The sequence below is a fragment of the Peromyscus californicus genome, unplaced genomic scaffold (genome assembly GCF_007827085.1).
Source record: "Peromyscus californicus insignis strain IS unplaced genomic scaffold, ASM782708v3 Scaffold_6__1_contigs__length_162567912, whole genome shotgun sequence".
Classification (NCBI taxonomy): domain Eukaryota; kingdom Metazoa; phylum Chordata; class Mammalia; order Rodentia; family Cricetidae; genus Peromyscus; species Peromyscus californicus.
Window position 1 is genome coordinate 55,465,205 of NW_026294584.1, and position 19,763 is coordinate 55,484,967.

Consider the following 19,763-nt stretch of genomic DNA (forward strand, 5'->3'; position numbering starts at 1 on the left):
TCAGATAGCTTACTATTAGAAGTTAAATACTATGTCTTGCCACATAAACATATTTAAAGAAAAATAATTACATGATACCTTCTCTTTTTAAAAAGGTTTATTTTTATTTTGTATTACGTGTAAGCGTGTGGGTATACTCATGTGAGTGCAGGATCCCATAGAGTTGAAAGGTGTTGGCTCCTTCTGGAGCTGGAGTTACAGGGAACAGTGAGCTACTCCAATCCTCCACAAGAGAAGTACACACACTTAACCACTGAGCCAACTCCCAGCCCCATGAACTACATGATGCTTTTAATAGCCACAGAAACAATTGATGAAACATTCACTTATGATACACATACTCACCAAATGAAGAATTTGCTGGATAGCTATGTGAAAGCTAATTTTAAAGTTTACATAGTAAAACCTTCCTACGTGGTGTACTGTACTGATGGTCCTCGCCAAAGTAGGAAGGCAAGAAAAAGAAATTAAAGATTATAGATATGCAGATAAGGGGAGAAACAAAATTGTCATGATTTTTGGATGATATTATTGTCCGTGTGGTAAATTTGAAAGCAGTTACAGAAAAATAAAATGACTAATGAATCCCATAAAATTTGATTGACAAGTAATTAATATATAAAAACAAGTATATTAATGAGAGTGGGGAACTTAAAATAAATCTATACACATATGGAAAACTTGATTCATGTATACCATTGAAATAAACAACCAAGTAATCAATTTTCATGTGGATTAAGCCTGACTGCCAAATGCAAAACCATTGGCAGCCTTAGAAACCACTGGAAGACAACAGAGTAAGTTAATTTATAATTTCAAGGACACAACTGTGTCCTGTGTGTGCCTTTGTGTATGTGGTATGCATGTGTGTGTATATGTTTGCATGTGTATAGATGCACTAGTGTATAGGTTTACATGTACGTATGTGTAGCTCCTTGTGGAGGCCAGAGGTTGATGTCAGGTGATAATAGGTGCTTGTGAGCTGTCTGTGAATGCTGGGAATTGAACTCCAATCTTCAACAAGAGGAGTACACACCCTTAATGGCTGAACCATCTCTCAGCCCCATGAATTACACGATACTTTCAATAGCTACAGAGACAACTGATAACATTGTTTCCACTTTATTTACTGAAGCAGGGTCTCTCCCTGAACCTGAAATTGAGAATTTGATATTCTAGTAGTTAATCTTGCCTTGGAGGGGTCCCCTGTTCTCTCTACACTGGGATAACAGGTGGGCTACCACACTAGCCCAACTTTTACGTGGGAATTTGGTACCCAGCCCTGATCCTCATACTTGCACAGCTTTATCCACTGAACCACTGAACCACCTCTCCAGCCCCTTGAAGATACAATTCTTAAACAAGACACACTATAAAAGAAAGTACTAGAGACTTTAAATTTCTCACTGAGAGATGTGGAGAGATAAAGAGAAAGAAAATGTCAGAAGCAATCTGGACGCAGGTATTTGCAGCACATACTATAAATTAAATATTGACTGAGACATGGATTGCATAAAGAAAAGACTCCAATGTCAATTAGATACAGAAAAACAACTCACTAGAAGAATACACACAAACCAGGTTATCAGAAATGCAGACAGAAAGCTGAACTCTTGGACAGCATATATAAAAGCAGGCTGCCTTGTTAGTTATGTGGATGCTAAGTAAAATCCTAGAGTATGACTTCTTGCTACTTGCCAGACTGACTAAAAATGGAATTTGTTATGACAGGTCTGTGGAGCATCAAGATCTTTGATCCTTTGTTGGAGGAAGTGCCAGCTAGTTTGGCACTCGAGGAAGAGCTTGGAAATGACCTAATAAAGTTGGATATATACAAATCTTATGACCTACTCATTCCACTCTAGGATGCAAGTTCTAAACATGTGCACACATAGTCATGGATGCTAGAAGGCATTATCCGGTTTCCGTAGTAGACTCTCAAGACTGCCTAAGTCTTGAGAATGTTCACCTGAAGGCATCCGTGCCCTCGTAAGATCTATCCCCTTAGGGATGTGCGTGTATGGGGTGGTGGGCAATCACTTTTAAGGAACAGAAAAATGATAAAAATAATGAGCTGTCACTTTTGAGATTAGGAAAGAAAAAAATACGGCTCTTGCCTTTCTGTTGGCAAGCCCTTAAACTCTGGGGTGGGGATGAGGGGAGCAAGATGCTTATGTGGTAGCAAACCTCTATAAAGAGGCCCATACTGCAAAGGAAGATATGCCTAGCCGAAGTCAGGAAGGTCCCAAGTCTCCAACAATCCCGAGTCAGCTCCTATGAGTCTTGAGGTGACTTCAGCCTGAGCCAATAGCCCTTTACTACAGCATGTGAGAACCTCCAGAGACTCCAGTTAAGCCACTAGTTAATTCTAGGTCCACAGAAACTGGGAGATGGCAAGGAAATATTAGAAGTGGTTTTGTTGTTGTTTATTATTGACTTTATACTGCTTGCTATTGGGATAGTTTGTCAAATAAACATCGAATGCATCTCCCAAGCTAGAAACCCAGATGTCCAGCAGTAGAATCCAGGATATTAAATGGTAAGAAATAAAAAAGAAAGAAGCATAAACAAGGGTGAATCTCAGAAATGTAAGAATGTAGAGGATAATATTCATGATATGAAAGTACGACAGAAACATAAAAAGCAATGCATGTATGTTTTACACACAAACATTAAACTAAGCAAAACACCAAGGAAGACGGTCAAAAGGAAAATCACGAAGGATGCCATGTCTCAGGGAGGGAGGGGCAGGGACGAGCCCCTCCAATGTGGTATCCAAGGTCCCACCGTGCCTTATTTTTACCCACAAGATGGTCAGGCTCTTTGGGATGTTATATATTCTTTTTATTCTTAAATTTATAAGCAAAGCAAAACAGAAAGTGAAGAGCTGAAATGCAATCAGTTCACAAATCCTTTGGAGAATGGACAGACAGTTGGCTAGTCCTCCCATAGACAGGGACATTCTATTCTTCACATCCATTTAAGGGGTTCTTCCTCCACATTTCCACGATTGTCTAATTGGCAAGATCCTTTTTTTCTCCCATTGTGTCCTTTGGGGCTCCCTGCTCCGCAGGTTGGGCCAACCCTGGAGGCCAGCTGGGGGACTGTTTATCCTCCAACTGGATAATCCACCGCTTGCTGCTGCAGGCCAAAGGCATTCTAGACCAGCTTTCTCTGGAATGCCCACACCTATTCTCAGCAGCACCCTGCCCACATCCTCCCACCCACCTCTCAGCGCAAATTCACTCCAGGCTCCCTCCCGAGCGCTTAAAGCACAGGGAGAGGACTTTTACCTGGGAGCAGGGGCAGGAGGCTAAGCAGAGACCATGGCCCTGAAAGAATTCTGCTTGGAGCCCCTCTCCGGTGGGTGTGATAACATCACCTTTAAGGTTCCTTTAATCAAATCCGGATGGCTCCCTGCTGCACACAAACCACGCAAGAAGGAAATGAGGCGGGGGAGGGGAGTGGGGTGGAGTGGGGGGATGTCCTGGCTGGCGAAGGGATAACAATAAGGGGATACGCTGAAGGAGACAGGCTGCAGCGGAAAGCTCAGAAACTGACAGAGAGGAAAATCACCACGGTGGAATACCTCAGCCACGTCAGCATGCTCAGGGTGCCCACACAAGTCCCCCACGCAGCCCCTGGACACTCGCCACCCTCCCCCTTTCCCGCAGAGCACCCCACCCTTCTGGAAGTGGCCTTTGTCACCGCAGGCCTCTCCTGGTGCAAATCCAGTCTCTGAACCCTACTCACTCTTTGCCTCGCTGTTCCCTGAAGTGCAGGTTCCGGGCACAACGAAACCGCTGCGAAGGGGCACCAGTGGTCCCCAGAGGGAAGAAGCTTCGGGCCTAGAAGGGAATGGGCGGTGGACTAGAGGCTGGGGGACGTGGAAAGTCACTAGCAGAGAAGGGGAGCGAGCGATGGGCCAGCCCCGAGAACCGATTGGCCATACGAACGTGTGGGCGGTGCTCGGCTCTCTGCTCCCAGATCTCAGAGGCTCTGCTTTGTGTCAATTTCTGCTCCAAGATGCACCACTCTATCTGGGATGGAGATGCAATTCCACCTCCTTGGACGTGCAGCCGGGCAATTTGTTAAATAAATAAACAATCTTTAATACTATGAACAAATAGAGCATTGGGAAAACAACAGATCTTTATAGAAAATAATACACGCTATATTAAGAGTTAGATCTATGAGTCCTATATTAATTTTAGTTAAAAAGTCAAGTTTTGGTAAAACAGTATGATTACAGTCTGTTATATCTTATGTAAGAGAAGGCTAAGAGTGAAGACGTCAGCTCCTGATTCATGCATCCACAACTACAGAATTGAATCTGCTCTGTGTGACGAGTTAGGGAAACCAGTGAAAAGCCTGGATTTTTAAAAATAAGTTTTGCTGCATTCTTTTTTCCCCAATTACATTTATTTATTTGTTTGTTTGTTTACATGTGGTGTGTGTGTGTGTGTGTGTGTGTGTGTGTGTGTGTGTGTGTGTGTGTGTGTACACACACGAGCTTCTGCTTGTGAGGGGTGAGGGGGTGGGGGGGTGGCGGGACATGCAGCGTTGGAGTGCACCATGCCACAGCCTGTGTGTGGAGGTCAAAGGACAGCTTGTGAGAATCAGTTCTTTCCTTGCACAGTGGAGTTCCTGGAGAATAAACTCAGGTTGTCAAGCTTGGCAGAAAGTGCCTTTACTCACTGAGCTGCTTCACTTTCCCAAACCTCTGGATTTTGAATAGGTTGCATCTTTTGTTTCATAAGCTAGGGAGTGTATGAGTTAACAGTGGCTGCTACAACAAACTGCCACACAAGGAGGTGAATTAAACAACACACTTTTGGCATCTTACAGTTCTGTACATCAGAAGCCTGGCACAGGTCCTACTGGACAGAGCTGCCATGCTTTCTGGAAGATCAAGGGGAGAATTCATTTCCTCCCTACTCCAGCTTCCAAGGAATGCCTTAAAGTTTTCTGAGTGTCCCTGCTCAGGGCCCTTTCCTGTGTGCAGAGACAGTGGGCTGATCACTCCACTCTGCTTGTGTTGGTGCTTCTCAGTTTCCTGCAGCCTTTGGTTCCTTAGGGGACCAGTGGCTCTATCCAAATGATCTCTCAGTTCAAGGTCAGATATCTAGCCGGCATAATTCCATCTGCACCATCACTTCTTAGTCCTGTAACATTGCATGGTCACAGGCTCTAGAATGACAGACATATGGTTTCTGTGGGGCCATGTGTCTATCACAAAGGCTATGTTAGTATCTTCCTTTTTATCCTGCTCTGTGATACTTGTCTCTATCAGGGTCAACCTAGGACTTTACCAGTACACATGACAAAGAACATGCAAATGTCTGTTATAACCTTAAAGGGGGACAGGTATCTCCAGACCACTGCCATGGGTGACTGCATCATACCGTCACATTGACCTCACTCTACTATGAGTAGGACATCCCCCTTGCATTGTGGGTCTCTTCATCACTGGCCGTCAGCTTGCTGGTACCTAACTCAGCAACTAATCCTTCCTCAGGGTCTTTGTCACAGCTCCACCCTCTCCCAGCCCCTGGGGGAGTTTCCTCTGATGGTTACTCTCATGTTCTTTGCCAGCTAGTGCTGGGCCCTGGAGAAAAAGAGGGGAGAGGAAAGCCAGCACCAGGCTCCCAGTGTAGTTCTGGCAGCCTCCCGGAATTTGAGACTTTTTTCACATTGTCACAGAGTGTCACAGTTGTAAGCTGAGTGATTGCAGCCTGATCCTGTTCTACCCTGGGTCTAGGTGGCCTCCCTCCCTTCACCTCCTTTTGAAGGTTCACCTCTCTCATGCTGTTCACTCCTCTTTTCTCCCCCGGATTGTTCAGCTTCCTCCCTGAGGTAGTTCAGTTCTATAGGCGGACAGTGCAGTGGGTAGATCGTATCATCAACAGAACACTTGCCTTGCTCTCTTAGCACCACTTATTACCACTTAAAATTCTACTGCTTTTCAGAATTGGAACGCACTGGGACAATGTGTGAGAAAAGTCTTTGTGAATTCCCAGCAGCCCTCAGAACTACAGTGGGAGCCTGATGCTGCTCCCCTTCTTTCCTCCAGGGCCCAGCATTACTTTAGCAAAGAGCATGTGAGTGACAGTCAGAAGAAGAGTGGAAGCAGGGGAGCTGGGAGAGGATGGGGCTGTGACAAGGACCTCAGTGGTGGAGGACAGTATCGCCTGTGTTTTCTCCACACTGGGTGAGAAGGATCTCCTTGCACTGGCTCTGTGTTTGTGCATCCTCCAACATGCAGAGAATGGGGTGGGGGAAAGAAGTGGGGGAGCTGCCTAGTGATCTGCAGACTGGGGAGAAGAAGACATAGTTCAGTCTGTTTGCCACACAAGCATGGACGGGCTGAGTTTGAGCCCCAGAACCAAGTAAAAAGCTGGCTGTAGTGGCATAGGCTTGTAATCCCAGTACTATGGAGGCTGAGACAGGTGAATCCCTGAGGTTTAATAGACATCCAGCCTGCCTACTTGGTGAGATTTGAGCCAATGAGAAACACTGTCTCAAAACAAAATGAAACAAAACAAAAACAAGCAACAGCAAAAACTCAAAGGCAGATGGCTCCTGAAAAAGAACACCCAAGGTTGGCCTTTGGCCTTCACATATGGCCACACATCAACACGCACGGGTGCACACACACACACACACACACACACACACACACACACACACACACACAAACACACACACACACACACACACACTAGCACCTAAGTTTGATTGTCTTCTCCGTGTCTATCTGTGCAAACCCTTTCTGCTGCCTGCATTTTGGAGTTCGTTTGTCCACAGAGGAAACCGGATGGTATGCCTCTGCTCTGAAATGCCATGGCTAATGCCATGCCTAAGTACATAGTGAGAACAACACATATTGAAAATGGTCTCTTATCTTCTGTTCCTGTGAGGAGAGAGAGGCCTGCAGACATGCATCCTATTGGCTGTTAACTTTGAGGGGAGGAGGAGTATGGCAAGAGAGCAGTGCAGCTGTCTTGGCAAGCAAGCATCAGCTCAGCTGCAAGGAGCTCTGGTCTCCTGGAAACAACAGATAATCCTCAAACTCCACCTACTTCCACAGCTCCACTCACACACTCAATTCTGCTCCACAGAAACACCAGAATCCTGCAGCTCTAACCGTGGCGGCTATATAAACTAGTTCCTGACCTTTGGAGACATTTGGATTTGTAATCACGTCTCTAATGGTTCACTGCATGATGTCCCCTTTGGTGGATAAAGGGTAATCCCAGCAATGTGGCAACTTGAGCTGAGAAAGGGAGACAGAACTGCAAAACACTTGGAAAGTCTCCAAAAGAAAAAGCTAAGGATGAGGCATCTTGTGACTCCCTGGACTTTGAGCACGAGAAGTAGTAGGTGGCAGGGACTCATACCACAATCCTCAATTCTGAGAGTAGGAAGCATAGCTATTCATTTGCATCCCACCTCACACTGGGGATCCAGGGACTATCATGAGACAATACGTCCTAGGGCAAGGGAGCAGGTGGTAGTCAGATGTGTCCCAGGGCACTAGCATTTTGTATTTAGAGCTATTTGTGGAGATGATGCTTAGTGCCATTTGATGAGGAAGTCATTGTACTCTACGCTCTTTGTAGCTTAATTCATTCAGATAATGCTATTGGGCTGGAGCGTGTACTACCTGGGTATTTGAATGAACATTGTTCTGTATGTTTCTATGAGAGTGACGAAAACAAATTGTCCTTCTTAATGACAGCCCAAATGGAAGAAAAAGGCTGACCTTCCTGCAACTAAAATATTATTCCTTTACAATTGCCTTCTAACTGGGACACTGGCTTTTTTGTGTGTGTCTTTCTTCCTTCCTTTCTTTCTTTTTTGAGATAGGGTATTCAATGCAGACTTGGTGTCTTAGTTAGAGTTTCTATTGCTATGAAGAGACACCATGACCATGGTAACTTTTATACAGGACAACATTTAATTGGGGCTGGCTTACAGTTTCAGGAATTTAGTTCATTGTCATCAAGGTGGGAAACATGGCAACATGCAGGCAGACATGTTGCTGGGGAAGGAGCTGAGAGTTTGACATCTGGATCCTCAGATATCAAGCAGAGCACTGGCTTGACCTTCAGAAACCTCAGAGCCTATCCCTAATGACAAACTTCCTCTAACAAAACTATACCTACTTCAATAAGACCACATCTCCTAATAGTGCTATTCTCTGTGGACCAAGTATTCAAACACTTAAGTCTATGGGGACTTTCCTATTCAAACCACTACATTCTACTTCTTGGCCTCCACAGGCTTGTAGTCAAAACATAATGCAGAAATGCATTTAGTCCATCTTCAGTAGTCCAAATAGTATATAACAGTCTCCAACTTGTTTAAAAGACCAAAGTTCAACATCTCTTCTGTAATCCCTGGCAAAATCAAATGAAAAAGCAGATCATGTACTTCCAACATATAACAACACAGGCAATTACTGTTCCAAAGGGAGGAAATGAGCATAGTGAGGAAATATTGAACTAAAGCAAGAACAAAACCCAGCTGGCAAACTCTAAATTCTGCAACTCCATGTCTAACATCAAAGCACTCTTCATTTCTCCAACTCCTTTTAGCTTTGTTGACTACAATACACTTCTTTATCTTAGGCTGGTTCCACTCCCTGTTAGTAGCTCTCCTCGGCAGGTATCCCACAGCTCTGGCATCTCCAACATCTTGGGGTCTCCAACACAATCCAGGCTTCACCTTCACAGCTTCACTCAGTGGCCTCTCTAGGCGTCCATGCAGGGACATCACTGTCACATGCCTGGCCTCAGCAGCTTTCTTTAGTCATGGAGGGAGATTCAATAATCCCTCTCTTGCATCCTTGATTCTGAAGCCAGAATCATGTGGCCAAAGCTGCCAAGTTCTGCTGCTTGCTGGGCCTAGAACATGCCCCCCTCGTTCAATTATATCTTCATTAGCTTGCTGGTTTTGATGGTTTCCTTCACTACCTAAACTTGGCTATCCTGAAACTCAATCTGTAGACCAGGCTGGCCTCAAACTCAGAGATCCTCTGTCTCTTGAGTGCTGGGATTAAAGGCATATGCCACCAAGCCTGGAGGTAAGCTATTCTTTAATTTCTTTTCACATGTTGGAAGCTTAGCTGGGTGGAGTCTTGCCCCGAGGTGACCACTCCCTTTGTCCCATTTAATACCAGGCTTTTCTTTTTTTTTTTTTTAAATATATATATATATATATATATTTTGGTTTTTTCGAGACAGGGTTTCTCTGTGTAGCTTTGCGCCTTTCCTGGAACTCACTTGGTAGTCCAGGCTGGCCTCGAACTCACAGAGATCCGCCTGGCTCTGCCTCCCGAGTGCTGGGATTAAAGGCATGCGCCACCACCGCCCGGCCAGGCTTTTCTTTAATCTGTTTATCTACTTGAACACAAGACTCAGCTCCATTCCACTTCCTGGTGCCCCCTTTCTCCTCAAATTGTACATTTTGTACTTTGCTTTGCTCAGCTTGTTTCTTTTCATTATAGATCTGCATAAAAGTAGCCAGTAATAACCATATGACAGAGTCAATACTAGGCTATCTTGGGATTTCCTCTGCCAACTCAATTAATTCAAAATTCTTCACTTTAGCCTCAGGCAGATTTTTCAGACAAGGGGAAAAAGCCACCACATTCTTACAAAAATATCATAAGAACAGTCTCTAAGCCACATATTAAAATTCTTTTCCTCTGAAAACAACTTGAGCCAGGACCCCACAGTTCAAATCATCCTCAGTACCACTGTCTCCCATGTTCCTAATAGTATGGCCCACTAAGTCCCATTTAAAGCATTCCACTACTTTCCTAACCCAAAGTCCCAAATTCCACATTCCTTCAAACAAAAACATGGTCCAGCTTATTGCAGTAATACCCTAGTCTCTTATGCAAATTCTACATTAATTAGAGTTTCTGTTACTGTGAAGACACACCATGACCATGGCAATTCTTATAAAGTAAGCATTTAATTGGGGCTGGCTTGCATTTCAGAGGTTTAGTCCATTATTATCATGATGGCAAGCATGGCAATGTGCAGGCAGACGCAGTGCTGGAGAAGGAGCTGAGAGTTCTACATCTTGATCTGAAGGCAGCAGAAGGAAGACTGTGAGCCAAATTGGTCATAACTTGAGCATATGAAACCTGAAAGCCCACCCCCACATTGACACACTTCCTCCAACAAGGCCACATCTCCTAATAGTGCCACTATCTGTGGGCCAAGAATTCAAACACATGCATCTATAGGGACCATTTCTACTCAAACCACCATACTGGTTGGCCTCAGACTCATAGAGAACCACTTGCCTCTGCCTGCCCATACTGGGATTAAAGGTATGCACTACCACACTCAGCCTGAGACTTTAGTTTTTATCTTGCCTTTGGGTGTAGACAGAAACTAAAGCTCTCCTGAGTCTAGACCTGTTGGCCTTCAGCTCCTTTGATTCTCTCAGGACTTTGGCTACTAACTGAACCAGGCCATTGGCTCTTCTTATGACAAAGTCAAATTTAACCAGTATCTATCTACAAATTCAGCCCTACAGAAGGTACTAGAATGAAAACTCCAACCTAAGGAGGTTACCTACACCGAAGAAAACACAGGAAATAATTTCAGACATGCAAAACCAAAAGAATGGAAGCACATCACACAACACACACACACACACACACACACACACACACACACACACACACACACGCACACACACACACACACACGTTCATACACACACAGAACCACCACCACCACCACAAAGTAATAGGAATTAACAATCATTGGCCATTAATATATCTCAATATCACTGGACTCAATTCCAACATAAAAAGACCTACAGGCTAACAGAACGGATGTAAAAACAGAATCCATCTTTCTGCTGCATACAAGAAAAACACCTCAACATCAAAGATAGATATTACTTCAGAGTAAAGAGTTGGAAAAAGTTTTTCCAAGCAAATGGACCCAAGAAGCAAGCTGGTGTAGTCATTCTAATATCTAACAAAATAGACTTTCAAAGAAAATTAATCAAAAGAGATGGAGAAGGACACTTGATAGTCATCAAAGGAAAAAATTCACCAAGATGATATCTCAATTCTGAACATTTATACACCAAATGCAAGGGCATCCACACTTGTAAAAGAATCATTAGTAAAGCCTAAATCACACATCAAACCCCACATATTAATAGTGGGAGATTTCAACACCCCACTTTCACCAATGTACAAGTCATCCAAACAGAAACTAAACAGAGAAATAATGGAAATAATAGATGTTTTACTCAAATGGACCTAACAGATTTTTACAGAACATTTCACCCAAACACAGAAGAATATACTTTCTTCTCAGCACCTCATGGATCCTTCTCTAAAATTGACCACATACTTGTCACAAAACAAGTCTCTACAGATACAAGAAGATTGAAATAACCCCCTGTACCTCATCAGTCCACCATGGATTAAAGTTGAATGTCAATGACAACAGAGACAACAGAAAGTCTACAAACTCAAGGAAACTGAACAACTCTCAAATGAATTACCACTAGTTCAAGGCAGAAAATAAGAAAGAAATTAAAGACTTTCCACAAGTCAACAAAAATGAATGCATAACATATCCAAATTTTTGGAACACAATGAAAGCAGTACTAAGTGGAGAATTACTAAGTGCCTTCACAAGGAAATTAGAAAGATCTCATATTAGCAACTTAGAAGCACACTTGAAAACTCTAGAACAAAAAGAAGAAAACACACACAAGAGGAGTAGATAGTAGGAAATAATCAAACTCAGGGCTGAAAACAAAATAGAAACAAAGAGAACAATACAAAGAATTAATGAATCAAAGAGTTGGTTCTTTGAGAAAATCAACAAGGTAGATAAACTCTTATTCAAACTAACTGAAAAGCAGAGAGAGAATATCCAAATTAACAAAATCAGAAAAAAGAGGGAAATTCAAAGAATCAATAGATACTCAAATCAAAAACCTGTACTCTACAAAACAGGAAATGTAAAAGAAATGGACAAATTTCTTGAAAGATACCACTTAATACAGTTAAATTAAGACATATAAACAATTTAAATAGACTCATAACCTCCAAGGAAATAAAAACAGTCATTAGAAGTCTCCCACCCACCCCCCAAAAAAGCCAAGGGCCAAATGGTTTTAATGCAAAATTCTACCAGACTTTCAAAGAAGAACTAATACCAATACTCCTCAAACTATTCCATGATATAGAAGCAGAATGCCAAATTCATTTTATGAGGCCACAATCACCATGACACCCAAGCCACACAAAAATTCAACAAAGACAGAAAATTATAGATCAATTTCCTCCATGAACATTGGTGCTAAAATACTCAATAAAATACTTGCAAACCAAATCCAAGAACACATAAGAAGGATCATCCACTGTGATCAAGTAGGCTTTATCCCAGAGATGCAGGGATGGTTCAGTATATGAAAACCTGTCATTGTAATCCCCCATATAAACAAACTGAAATAAAAAACATGTTTATCTCATTAGATGCTGAAAAAGCCCTTGACAAAATCCAGCACTCCTTCAGGATAAAAGTCTTGGAGAGATCAGGGGTACAAGGGATATGCCTAACATATAAAGGCAATATACAGCAAGCAGATAGCCAACATCAAATTAAAAGGAGAGAAACTCAAAGCACTTCTATTAAAATCAGGAACAAGACTGTCCACTCTCTCCATATCTATTCCTTATCTATTCAATACAGTACTTGAAGTTCTAGCTAGAGCAATAAGACAACTGAAGGAAATCAAGGGGATACAAATTGGAAAGGGGGAAGCCAAGTATTGATATTTGCAGATGATATGATAGTATAGATAAGTGACCCCCAAAATTCTACCAGAGAACTCCTACAGCTGATAAACAGCTTCAGCAAAGTGGCTTGATACAAAATTAACTAAGAAAAAAAAAAAAACAGCATCCTCCCTATATACAAAGGATAAATGGGCTGAGAAAGAAATCAGGGAAACAACACCCTTCACCATAGCCACAGATAATATAAAATATCTTGGTGTAGCTCTAACCAAGCAAGTGAAAGACCTGTATGACAAGAATTTCAAGCCTTTGAAGAAAGAAATTGGAGAAGATATCAGAAGATGGAAAGATCTCCCCTGCTCACAGATCGGTAGGATTAACATAGTAAAAATGGCCATCTTATTGAAAGCAGTGTAAGAATTCAACACAATCCCCATCAAGTTTCCAGCAATTCTTTACAGACCTTGAAAGAACAATATTCAATTTTATATGGAAAAACAAAAAACCTAGGATAACTAAAACAATCCTGTACAAGAAAAGAACTTCCAGAGGTATCACCATCCCTGATTTCAAGCTCTACTACAGAACTACAGTAATACCAGGTGGTGGGGCTGCACACTTTTAATCCCAGCACTTGGGAAGCAGAGACAGGTGAATCTCTGTGAGTTCGAGGCTAGCTTGGTCTACTAAGTGAGTCCCAGAACTGCCAGGGCAGTTGAACAAGGAAACCCTGTCTCAAACAAACAAATGAAAAAGAAAAAAAAAAGATCACCAACTGGATATTAGATAAAGAAGCACAAAAAAGAAAGGCAGGCTATTGTACACTAAAATAAATAAACACAGTATTAAAAGCTGAAATGCTTTCTTTGAATGGAAAATTTTAACCATGAGCCTTGGTTTTGCAATGACATTAGGACTGAATGTCACTACCTACTCAGAGACCATTGTCTTCTGCTTCAAATGGGTAGGGTAAGGAAAAATACCACGTGTTGACAATAAGCTAAGAAACAACCAAATCTGATTTTCCAGTGAGCTTTAAATGTTGGTCAAACAGATTATTGCAAAGGCAGAAAAAATATGAGCAATGTTTTCTAGGAAGGATATTTATATAAGAAAATTTCTAAGCAGCTTTCCTAATAATCCATGAGGTTTAGCATGCTACACAGCCACTCTCTGACCTTAGTGCAAATTAAGAGTTCAGCTTCAGGAGCTCGAGCTGGAGAGAACAGATGCTTTTAAATGTCAAGGATTATCTCAGTGCTCTTCCTATGAAGAAGATGGGCTGAATAGTTAAAGGAAAAACAAAGAACAAATAAAAACCAGTGCCTCTTGCATTTTTTCCATTAAGAATTTATTTAAATAGAAAGACAAAATAAGTCTCCTTTATAGTAAGAGAAAGCTACTCAACATTGTTAAATAGTTATCTTTACTTTAATTCTTTTCTATTAAAAAACAGATTTAAGTTGTGCCTTACTGGTTAACTTAAATTTCTCAAGATTTTTTAGAGCTGACAAGAAGGCTCAGTGGGTAAAGACCCTTGCCTCTAATCTGACAACCTGATTCAATCCCAGGGATGGGCATGGTAGAAGGAGAGGACCCAGTCACAGGGTGACCTCTGACCTCTGCATAGGCACTATGGCACATGTGTATACACATACAGAATAAATCAAATATAACACAAAAACACTCAGGATTTTTAATTTTGAAATAGAGATTCAAAGGAAGTTGCAAAAAGAACAGTGCTGGGTGTAGTTTTGCTTGTTACAAACAGAAAGCAGACCTAGTATATAACAGAGTTGATTCTGCCTCCTCACTTTTGAATGTGCTCCTTTGTACATACACCTGTATTATTTCATGCCATTTTATTATGTGAGTAGGTTTGTGTAAACATCAATCAAGACCTAGAACTGGTCCATCACAAAACTCCCTTTTATACTTCTTTTTAAGTCACACACATCCATAAAAATATAATTTTTGTATATTGTATGCCAGGCAGTGTTCCAGGCACTAGGAATATATCAGTGAGTAAGGCCCCCATCTATGAAGACAGAAAATAAATAATTTAAAATGTGAACAACATATGTTAACTGATGAGCAGTATAGGAAGAAATAAGTTTTAACAATGGTTGTGAAGATTGAGCTTGTCTACAGCTGCTGCTTTTGCTTCTGTAGTCAGATGAGGCAGATACTGTGGTCTGCCTTTTGTATAATAAATAAGTTTTGTAGGGATTAAATGGTTTATTTAGGGTGACAAAACAAAGAAACATAAATATATACATGTATATATACATATACATATTCATATATATACACATACATATGTTTGTAGTTTTATCAACATCACAGCAAAAATATTGTTATATGTCTATGCTATTACCAGCTCTTTTCAAATGTTACTTTTAATTTCTGCATAGTAATTTGTGGTGACAGTCTAGGACACAAACTAAACAAGTTAATTCCTGTCTTGTGGGTTTATGGCAGAGCCTGTAGTGCTATTCTGTGAGGTCTATGACATTTTATTAGCCTGTCCTTTATTTTCTTCCATGAAATTGGTCCTATCATTCTGCCTTTTTGCATATACAGTTGCTAAGTCACTGTGATTTTTATTGATTTTGGTGCTGGATATTTTTGCATCCATTACATTGCTGTGAGCTTTGCTCCAGCTTATAGTTAAGTTGCTAGGAATTACTTTGATCTTTTTGGATCTTGCTTTTTAGGTTTGTTAGGCAAGGTCAAAGCAGCATTTATTTTGCTTGCTTATTAACCTAATTATTCAACACTATCAAAGAAAGATGAGTCTTCTGGCCCTTTGCTGCAAAGTCATCCTTCTCTTTCCATAAGCTTCTACAACCATAGATCTCAACTCACAAGGCTTGGAAATATTTGGGGGAAAAGTACATCCATACAAACACAGACTGTCTTTTTATACCATTGCTCCCTGAACTAGGCAATGTAGCAGTAACTTATTCAGCATTGGCAGTGCATTAGTTCTTGTAAGTACTCTAGAGGTTATGCAAAGCATGGCAGAGGGTGTACATAGATCACATGCAAATGCTATGCTGTCCTGACCTACGTAGCTTGAGTGTCTTATAGTCTGGGAACTAGCTCCCAGTAGATAACCAAGGACCACTGTGTGTTTTGTTGTTGTTGTTGTTCATTTTGTTTTGATTTTCACAGGTGCAGGAGATTAAGCTCTGGGTCCTGAGCCCAATAAGAAAGCAGTCTAGCCACAGGATTATAATACATTCCTATGCCTTGCAATGACTCAAAAGAATAACAAGTTTGGAGAATTTTTACTTCATATATACATGTAAATTATACCAATCAAGAAAATATTGTGTTTCTAAAACAGCCCACAGAGTTACACTCTTCCTCCAGTGGCTATTTCAGCTCCCATGCGTCTTGAATGATCCTCTACAAAGCCCTCTTCCATCCTCTCTTATTGAGGTCTATGAGTTTGTGGTTTAAAAAAGAAAAGAAAAAAAGGAAGAAATAGGGAGAAAACACACAGGCATTTAGGTTGGGAAAGAACTGGGTATGTATCTTAGTGTTTTAAAAAATTGTATAATTTGACAATATTAAGAAATTTCTCTATGGAAGTGGGAGGGAAAGATTGAGGAAACAGAAATAGAGGATAGTACCAAGGATTTCCCAGAGAATAGTGATAACCATAAAGGAAATCTAAATGTATCTCTATAAGCCAGTGTTAAGTGTGTAAGACAGGGACAGAAGACGGGTTTGGGAAGCTGTCCCAGAGGCCATTTCTGGCAGCCTGGGAGGCCGTGACCAGTTTATCTGAGCTGAGTCATCTTCTCTAGGGCAGAGCTGATGCGAAACAGCAACTGCAGCAGCAAAAAGCTGAGCTTGGTGCCTGGGAAGGTCAAGGGCTAAGTTTTGCAATTGTCGTTTGAAGGTCTTCTCCTTGTGGTTATAGCTTGGGCCACACTTTCAAATAAAATTCAGATGAGCAAATAAAAAATAACTAATCAAAATGAAAGTTCTCTTTCTTAATTTCTATTATGATAGTTCAACATAAAAAAAAAATAAAAGGAAAAGCTTACCACACTTGTTTGCTCTCTACATTTTCCACCACTTATCATTGTCCTCCACCATCCCTGGTGAAGGGTCACAGAAGCAAACATGGGCTAATATGAGCAGAAAATACATTCCTAAGAGGTATTAAAACTGAGGTATTACTCAGTATGATTTTTTTTCTAGTTCCATCCATTTGCCTGCAAATTCCGAGAAGTCATTGTTTTGAACCGTTGTGTAATACTCCATCATGTAAATGTACTGCATTTTCTTTATCCATTCTTCAGTTGACAGGCATTTAGGTTGTTTCTAGATTCTGGCTATTATGAATAACATTGCTATGAACAAAGTTGAGCAAGTGTCCTTGTGGTATGATTTAGCATTCTTTGAGTGTATGCCCAAGAGTGATATACCTGGGTCTTGAGGTAGAAAGTTGTAGTGGGTAGCCATTCAGCTTTGATCTGGAAGTTCCAACCCCCGTTGAGACTTCGGCAACTGTCACGCCACAAGGTGGGGCCAAGGGAGGCGCCTGGGGACCAGAGATCCGGATCGGCAGGCGCTTGCTCCGTTCCGGGACCCTGGATAGTGGAGGTGGACCAAGCAGAGCTCCAGAGAACACCGCTGGACTGCGATACACCTTCCCCAGACCCCGCGACCTACCTATCCCTTAATTTGTAAGTTACGCCATTAAATAAATCTCCTTTTAACTACGTGGAGTGGCCTTAACAATTTCACCAATATCTGGCGCCCAACGTGGGGCACGAACCCACAACCCTGAGATTAAGAGTCTCATGCTCTACCGACTGAGCTAGCCGGGCTGATATTGGTGAAATTGTTAAGGCCACTCCACGTAGTTAAAAGGAGATTTATTTAATGGCGTAACTTACAAATTAAGGGATAGGTAGGTCGCGGGGTCTGGGGAAGGTGTATCGCAGTCCAGCGGTGTTCTCTGGAGCTCTGCTTGGTCCACCTCCACTATCCAGGGTCCCAGAACGGAGCAAGCGCCTGCCGATCCAGATCTCGGGTCCCCAGGCGCCTCCCTTGGCCCCGCCTTGTGGCGTGACAGTTGCCGGAGTCTCAACGGGGGTTGGAACTTCCAGATCAAAGCTGGAATGGCTACCCACTACAAAAATGATTCTCAGTTTTCTGAAAGTGGCTGCACAAGTTCACACTCCCACCAGCAATGGAAGAGTGTTCCCCTTATTCCACATCCTCTCCAACATAAGCTGTCATTAGGGTTTCTGATCTTAATCATTTTTACAGGTATAAGATGATATTTCAAGCTGGGCGGTGGTGGCGCATGCCTTTAATCCCAGCACTCGGGAGGCAGAGGCAGGAGGATCTCTGTGAGTTCGAGGCCAGCCTGGTCTCCAAAGCGAGTTCCAGGAAAGGCACAAAGCTTCACAGAGAAACCCTGTCTCGAAAAACCAAAAAAAAAAAAAAAAAAAAAGATGATATTTCAGAATCATTTTCATATTCATTTTCCTGATAGCTAAGGAAGATGAACAATTATTTAAGTGTATCTTGGCATGTGAGATTCTTCTGTTGAGAACTCTCTGTTTGGATCAGCACCCCATTTTTAATTGGATTATATGATATTTTAATGTCTAGTTTCTTGAGTTCTTTATATATTTTGGAGATCAGCCTTCTGTCAGATGTGGAGTTGGTAAAGATCTTCCTGAGTGAGGTAACCCACAGCCAGAAAGACAAACATGATATGTACTCACTCATAAGTGGACATTAGCTGTAAAGTAAATGATAACCAGTCTACAATCCACAACTCCAAAGAGGCTAGGTAACAAGAAGGGTCCAAAGGGGAACACATGGATTTCTCTGGGAATGGGAGATAGAGGAGTTTAGATATAATAGGATGAAAGGGTAGATTAACGAACCTACTTTTAAAGAGTAACAACTTGTTTAAAATGTTTTACATTGCTATAGATTTTAGTTTATTGATACAAATTTAAACTTAATTTTGTTATACTGAATATATATTTCTATTCTTGTTTGAGGTATTATGTTTATGCAACTCATTTAAAATTATAATGAATAATTAAAAAATAGAATAATAATTAGTCATCTATGATAATCATATTTGTAGCCATGTTAGTTAAGTCTTCTAGGTATACATAGATATATTTCAGATAGATAGGTAGTCTTCAAACACTTCAAAGACCTACAGAATATGGCATTTAAAATGTTTTAAAAATTTAGACTTTCTGGACAGTGAGACATGTCTGCTCCTGACAGCACTGATTTACTTCAGAGAGGAGGATGGGCATCGAAGACACTCCATATAGAGTTTATCTTCACCTTGGCAAAAATATCCATTTGAGCAAGAAGCTGTTCTTGCCTGGACTGTTTTATCAACTGGATATGCAGGACCCATAGGAAAGTGACCACTGAACTTTGCTTGACAAAATGGTCCTTCAGGTTCCTGCTTTACAAAGGAAACTGCTAGACATTCTACAGGACACAGAAAAAAGTGAATGAGAGACTCTAGGCCTGTGGGCTGAAGACAGATGCCCCAACTTTACAAGAGAACTTTGGATGACTGTCTAGGCTGTCAGCTGTCTCTGTCTACCCTGCAAGACTCCCGAAAGTTGCTTGCATTCTTCTCCCATTTCTCAGGTAGTATTATATCCTTCTGAGGTCTTTGATGTGGTTAAAGACTAGATACTTACAATTTTCCTTAGTTGTGATAAAAGATAAGTTAGATATAAAACCTTAAACTCACAAATATAAGATAGATATCTTCTTTCATATTGTAACTATAATTCTTACTCGATAATTATTTTGTTATATGTAATATTACTATGTTGAAGTTAAAACCTTCCTTTTTGAAAAAGAAAAAAAAGGGGAAGTGCTGTGGATATGGCTCCATATAAATAAAGCACTGATTGGCCAGTAACCAGGCAGGAAGTATAGGCGGGACAAG

At 41.4% G+C, this 19,763-nt stretch overlaps 1 protein-coding gene across 5 annotated transcripts in view; it reads right to left on the reverse strand.

Moving 5' to 3' along the window:
- The window catches only part of LOC128098287 (TRPM8 channel-associated factor 1), a 74,236-nt gene that overhangs the window by 38,439 nt on the left and 16,034 nt on the right, over window positions 1–19,763 (reverse strand). For 3 of the 5 annotated variants that reach the window (XM_052719221.1, XM_052719225.1, XM_052719226.1), the window contains exon 1: window positions 3,754–3,945. The exons of 1 other annotated variant lie outside the window; for it this stretch is intronic. The gene's annotated coding sequence lies outside the window, so the exon portion shown is untranslated. Of the gene's footprint in view, window positions 1–3,753; window positions 3,947–19,763 lie in introns of those variants that run through there. One more of the 5 variants, XM_052719223.1, reaches the window with a different exon arrangement.